This window comes from Impatiens glandulifera, chromosome 4, assembly GCF_907164915.1.
Source record: "Impatiens glandulifera chromosome 4, dImpGla2.1, whole genome shotgun sequence".
In the NCBI taxonomy this organism is placed as follows: domain Eukaryota; kingdom Viridiplantae; phylum Streptophyta; class Magnoliopsida; order Ericales; family Balsaminaceae; genus Impatiens; species Impatiens glandulifera.
Genome location: NC_061865.1, coordinates 25564387 through 25570478, shown reverse-complemented (window position 1 = coordinate 25570478; position 6092 = coordinate 25564387).

Sequence of the window (6092 nt, the reverse complement as noted above, 5' to 3'; positions counted from 1 at the left end):
AGGGAGATCAAACTGTCAGAAGAAAAGAAAAGAAAAGAAAAGGACTTTCAGTTTTCACTCATTCATAATTTCAAAATATCATAAATAAATAAATAAATAAATAACCTTTAAAAAAATTTAAACAACTAAATAAAACTTAAATATTGGGTAAGTTTTTGAACATAAAAAAAATAAAAATAAAATAATTATATTGAAATGATCAGGGAAGAATTAATGAAGGGAGACAGAACTTTAACCGGAATTAACCAAGTTTAATAAATTGATCAATTGTTTTTAACTAATATTTGAGTAATTAACTTTAACTATTTTTTCGCCAGAATCCAATTGTTTCTACTACTCATAATTATTGTCGACCTTTCCGTCTTTATTCAATTAACTACTACTAGTAACGGTAACATTCACCTTGGTGCATTAGTCTTAATATCATTTTCTTGTGTAACAGAATAATCAAAGAGAACAGGAATTTGATGTCATAAATTGTGTTGAAAATGATGTGGGAACACGTGATTGAACTTAAATCTAAAAAGAGAGAAATTCAATTTTTCAAGTTTAATAATTTGTTGTCACATCATTCATGACACCAAATTTCCGTTTTCTATCATCACTCCTAAATAATAAACATATATCACAATAGTCGTTACATTGAACAAACATATATCACAATAGTTGTTACATTAAACAAGTAAAATATAATTTTAAATTTTTTATAAAAGTTTTATCCAAATTCAGATTACAAACAAGTATTGATTTTTCTTTATAAGTATAAATACTAATTTTTGTTGATAAAAAATAGTTAATTTTAGTTGATAGAACAATTTTTATATTGAAGAATTTGAGATATATAAAATCTTTAATATTGAAACTTTATTATCAATACATTTTTCAAGTCAAGTTATGTCATAAATAGAATGTAAATGTTCTTGCTACAAATGAATTATTAGATTATTTAGAATGTAAGTTTAACTTTGAGTGTACTTGAAGTTTGTAGTTTGTAATTATTTTTTGTATATTTATCGAACCATACATGTGACATCTTGAGTTCATAAAATGATTAGTGAAGATTACAGACTTTCTTTTCTAAGACTCATGAGCTTTTGTCTGGAATGAAATAATTTAATGATAAAAATAACAAGTGTTTGGTTAATTGGTTTGTGGATAAGAGTTTTGGAATCATTCTTAAATATTAGGCAATAATAAACCCAACCATTAATATTTTTTTTTTTTTTTTTGCTTTCTTTCTAATAGTCAAAATTCATTAACCAAATTCTCATTTTTCTACCTCAAAACTCGAAACTCAAATCCAAAACTTTAAACTCTAAACACTATACTCAATACCATATTCCCTATAGCGATACCATAAACTCTAAACCTTATATATAGGGATAAATCTAATAATTAGAGTTGGGTGGGTTTAAAGAAAATAAAAAAAATATTATTGATGAAACAAGTGGATTATTGTGATTTTGTCATTTTTATAGAATTAGAGAGGTAAATATTGAATTGAAATTAAAAAATTAAAAAATTAAGAATTATTTTCACATTTTTATTGTAATTTTTTTTTTCAAATTGGGCTGAAGTTCACCTCAGCTCTAACATAGATTCGTCCATACTTATACCGATATCTTACACCCTATAACTAATACCCTTTATCAGGTATCATATATCATATATCATTAGGATGTAAACGAGCCGAGCTGAAAATTACCAAGTTCAGGCTCGACTTATTTAATATTATGCGAGCTCGAGCTCATTTTTGTCGGGCTCATGAGTCGAGCTTTTGAGGCTCATTTAACATATATTCGAGCTCGAACATTTTATAGTCGAGTTCACGGACTTTTCGCGCTCAACTCAATTATAACACTATTTAATAATGTAGATAGTGACTCAATTTTAACTTGAAACAATTATATATGCATTTTTTTTTTATATTTTCAATATAAGTTATTTAATTATTAATAATGTATACAGATATGTATAATTAAATACATACTTCATTTAAAATAATTTTAATCTGAATCTCATTACAAACCAACAAAAGAAAATTATGATTTAATACAATATTTTACATGTTACATTTAAAAGAGCTTCTAAACGAGCTTATAAACGAATATGTTGCGAACACATAAACGAACCTTAAATGAACATTTTTGCGATTTAACTAGCCGAATGTCTAAAAGTTCAAGCTCAGCTCGTTTAAATTTTCGAGCTTTTTGAATGAGCTTGAACGAGCTTTTAATCGAGTCGAATCCGAATAGCACATTTCATTTACATCCCTATATACCATATTGTCATGAGATTAAATTCGACCTGTATGGCACTAGGCTAGATCGATTCATATTCTAGCTAATAAACTTTTTTACACAATACAAGAAGAACATAGAGAGAGAAAGAGTTTAAGAATAAGAATGGTATATTGAATATATGGTAATTACAATGTAATTCATTTGAGGTATTTATAGAACTTATGACGTACTATATTAGGAATTGTCTTCCAATTACAATTTAATTATAATAATTTAGGATATCCCTTCCTTAACTAAATATTTTTCTTAAATTATAATATATTTTCCATAATTAGAATATCCAATCTTAAATTAGAATATGTCTTCATTAACTAGAATATCCTTCTTAAATTAGAATATATTTTCTTTAACTAGAATATTCTTTGCGTTGAGCCTACTTAGACGATTGGACCTCCCCAAGGCTAGGAAGATTAGCGCCCTATGAGGTCAAGACTTTAATGACACTATGCCCTATACCTTATACCCTATACCCTATACCCTATACCCTATACCCTATACCCTATACCCTATACCCTATACCCTATACCCTGAACCCTATACCCTATACCCTATACCCTATACCCTATACCCTATACCCTATACCCTATACCCTATACCCTATACCCTATACCCTATACCCTATACCCTATACCCTATACCCTATACCCTATACCCTATACCCTATACCCTGAACCCTATACCCTATACCCTATACTCTGAACCCTATACCTATGATGGATTCAAGAATTGGAGTTGGGGTGAGCTTAAAGAAAATAAAGAAAAAATTATTGATAAAACAAGTGGATTAATGTAGTTTTTCTTTTTTGGGTGATAAAACAAGTGGATTATTGATAAAATTATTGATGGATTCAAGAATTGGAGTTGGGGTGAGCTTAGAATTAGAGAAGAAAATAATGAATTATATTGAAAAAAATAGAAATTAGGGAGTAATGTCACATTTCTACTGTAAAAAATATATTTTCGGAGTAGGCTTTAGTCCATCTCAATTCTAACGTAGATCCGCTCCTACCTATACTCGATACCCAATATCTTATACTGATACACAATATTATATACTAGTACTTTATACCTGATACTCAATACTTGATACCATAGGGCAGTGGTCGGGTAAATATTTTTAAAAGACTATAAATATATTTATATATTTTTAATAAATAGGGCTCATTTTAATATAAATTTGTAAAATGTAATTTTCTTATAAAAATTAAAATAATAATTTATATAAATATAAGAGTAAAATAGTCTTTTTTATATTTTTTATTTTAAACTATTTCAATAATTTAATAAAAAAATATAATTTAATATTTATAAATAAGTTAAAACAGTTATATTGATTTGGTTCGATATTTAAATAAAATAAATTTATATATTATTTATTCCAGAACTATTTATGGACATTAATATTTTATAATCGTCTTTTTTAAACACTAAATTAGATTTTCATATTTTCTTTTTTACATAGTAAATTTTTTTTTATATTTAAAACATAATTAATTTAATGTCTCACGCTTTTTTAATCTAATTTTTCTGATATAGTTTTAAATTTATAAATTTATTTTTTTTAAATTGAGTATTCTATCTTTTATTAGATTTCATATATTTATTTTATTTAGTAAGGTATTTGTGAAACAATTTAATTAATATGTTCAATTAATATAATCCAACTTTTTTTTAACTTAGAAAAAAATAATAAGAACTCATGCCTTGAAGGCTTGAACCATATACCTAATACCTAAACTATATACCCTACAGAATGAGAGTATGTACAGGTTTATATATATATATATATATATATATATATATATATATATATATATATATATATATATATATATATATATATATATATATATATATATATATAGTAAATAGTATAAAATTTAAGTATAAGAATAAAATAATAATTTTATTTTTAAAATTTATTTTTATCTTTGTTAATTATTTTTAATAATTTTTATTGACATTTTAATGTTATTTAAAATTTATTTTAACTACTTTAAATATTATTAATATTATATTAAATAATAATATAATTATGTTATTATTTTAAATTAATAATAATATATGTTATTATTTCATAATTTTGTTTTAAATATAAAAAATAATATATATATATATATTTAAATTATTAACTAACCAGTTATTATTTTTATACTACTAATTATAAAATAAACATTAACTTTCTTTCTTTGTAAAAGTAGATAAAATTTTAAATAATAAAATTTATAAAATAAGTTTATTTTAAAAAGAAAGTAATATATACTAAAATTAAAAATAATAAAATCTTAATAATTAAACTTTAACGAAAAATTAAATAAACAAATAAATGTTAATATTAAAAAAATGGGATAAAAAATAGTAAAAATAAATTAAAATTAGGTAGAAGTTATATCATTGATTTTACTATATTATATGTATAAATTAATCCAACCAAACACCTTTACAATTTCACGGTTACCTTATATCCTATATATTATACCTTAAATACTAAATTTTATTAAATCTTAATCATATACCATATATCCTATGTGACTATGTCTACCCTATATATTTATACTCTAAACTTTATCTCTTAAATCTTATGCCCTATAGCCAGGGCCCCGACCCTGGGGTAAGGCAACCAATGCACTTGCATAGGGCCCCCCACTTTTATAGGCTCCCATCTTTTTATATTTAATAATATTATATTATTAATATTATTTTTTCCTCTTTTTTCTCCTTTAATATTAAATATATATTATAAAAATAATTTTTATATCTCCTTTTTTAGTCTCCTATTATAATATATTAATTATTTATATTTTATTTTATTAATTAAAATTTAAAAAAAAAATTCATATTTTAGAGGGCTTCAAAATTTAAATTTGCATAGGGCCCCAAAATCTCAGGTCCGGCCCTGCTATAGCTGATACCCTAAAACCTAAATGTAATGTGATTAAACTTGGTCCTTTTTAGCGACAATGTCTTTAAAGTAACTAATATAGTCAATATAGATAAAGACAAAATTATTGTGTTATTCAATCGCAAATAAATTATGTGGTTAACATACTCATCCCCTCCTCAAATATGTTGACAATAACGTTGAGTCGTTGACATTGATTTTTTTTTAATTAGTTCAATGTTGGAATATGATGATATGATATTTTGGGTTTATATTTTGTGTTTTGAAATTGACAAAATATTATGAAATGAATTTCTTCAAAATAGCATAAAATAATTTGGGGGTCAATTATCATATTTTTTGTAATAATAAATTTGGAATTTATCACATTTGTATTCATAAATTTATAAATTTATAGTAAATAAAATATCAATATTAATAAGCATACCTAAGTCTAACTTATCAATACAACAGAATGACTAAACTCATTCTCACCTTTCAAACCAAATGCCCACTCAGAACTTAAACTTCGTCTACCTAACTCATTTTTATAAAATTAAAAAAGAAAGAAAAAAGAAAAAATAGTTAGTTTTGTTCTATAATTAAACACAAAATCCACTAAGATGTTTTAACAAAATAAAAAAAATAAAAATTATATTGACAATATTATTAGGACTAAAGATTTATTTAATAATAATACAAATAAATTATTTATTTTATTTATTCTTGAATATAAGAAGTCAGTATAAGTGAGAATCTAATAATAATACAAAAAAATAAATAAATTATTTTTAAGTGGTTATAAGAGTTTAATTTATGGTCTTAAGGTTACTAGCATTGTCTTTTTGTATGAATTAAAAAAAAATTCAAATGAAAATTGATTAAAAATCCAAATTTCACAAGAATGG